This window comes from Vespula pensylvanica, chromosome 17, assembly GCF_014466175.1.
Source record: "Vespula pensylvanica isolate Volc-1 chromosome 17, ASM1446617v1, whole genome shotgun sequence".
NCBI classification, from domain to species: Eukaryota; Metazoa; Arthropoda; class Insecta; order Hymenoptera; family Vespidae; genus Vespula; species Vespula pensylvanica.
Genome location: NC_057701.1, coordinates 1396420 through 1397882, shown reverse-complemented (window position 1 = coordinate 1397882; position 1463 = coordinate 1396420).

Here is a 1463-nt window from a genome sequence, read left to right as displayed (position 1 = left end):
TCCAGTCGTGGAGATAGATTTTCAGTCCTCCAGGAATGCGAAAACGTCTAAGTCCAGTCGTGGAGAGAGATTTTCAGTCCTCCAGGAATGCGAAAATGTCCAAGTCCAGTCGTGGAGATAGATTTTCAGTCCTCCAGGAATGCGGAAACGTCTAAGTCCAGTCGTGGAGATAGATTGTCAAAGTCCCCAGAAGATGCCAAAATTTCTAAGTCCATTCCTGGTGGTAGATTGTCAGTCCTCCGAGAGTGCCGAATCGGTCTAAAACAAAAATAAAAAAATAACGTAGAATTACGAAAATATGAGTAATAGAATATTCTACTTGCGTAAACTTTTCGTTACTGCTCAGTCGCATGACATCCTGCGAAAGTTTCTAAGTCCAGTCGTGGAGATAGATTGTCAAAGACCCTCGAAAATTTCTAAGTCCTCTCGTGGAGATAGACTGGCAAGGTCCTTCTAAAGAGCAGAACGAAGTCTGAAACAAAAGAAATAGTATAGAATGTGCAAAATATGAATGATACCACATTGTACTTGCGTAAAATCGTTATCAATACTCGCTCCAGTGGCATCCAGTAAAAATTTCTAAGTCCTCTCGTGGAGATAGATTGTCAAGGTCCTCCGAAAGTGCACAGTCGAAGTCTAAAACAAAAGATACAGTATAGAATTACGAAAATATGAGTGATAACCACATTGTACTTGCGTAAAATCTTCGTCAATACTCGCTCCAGTGGGATCGAGTGGGAATTTCTAAGTCCTCCGAGAGTGCGAAAATTTCTAAGTCCAGTTGTGGAGATAGATAGTTAAAGTCCCCGAAAGGTGCGAAAATTTCTAAGTCCATTCCTGGTGCTAGATTGTTAAAGTCCTCCGAGAGTGCGAAAATTTCTAAGTCCATTCCTGGTGGTAGATTGTCAAAGTCCCCCTGAGGTGCAAAGTCGAAGCCTAAAACAAAAAAAATAGTATAGAATGTGGAAAATATGAGTGATAGAACATTGTACTTGCGTAAAATCTTCCTTAGTACTCGCTCCTATGGCATCCGCGAAATTTTCTAAGTTTCCTCGTCAAAATACAAAACGAAACTGAAGCAGGAACTCTAAAGGTCGGTCAAAGACCCGACATTGTGGTCGATTCACGAAGAAAATTATCCACATCTTACAATTTGATTCTAAAATAACATACTTTTCTGTTATTGATGAAACATTGAAATATGCAGCCATTCGCCCGGTAGTACTTGCATCATATAATTTTATATATAATTTAGTTATAGATTTTAGTTACAGATTTTAAATATAATTAAGACATAGATTTTGATATTTCGCAAGTACTACCGACCCAGGTCCCACCACTTGGAGGTAGCTGCATCTGGGGACCCACGAGCTAACGGGGACTCTACTCTTTAAGATTCGCGAGACCGACGTGAACAAATAATCGCCGAACAAATAAAACGAAGTCCCCGGTAGGACTTTTAA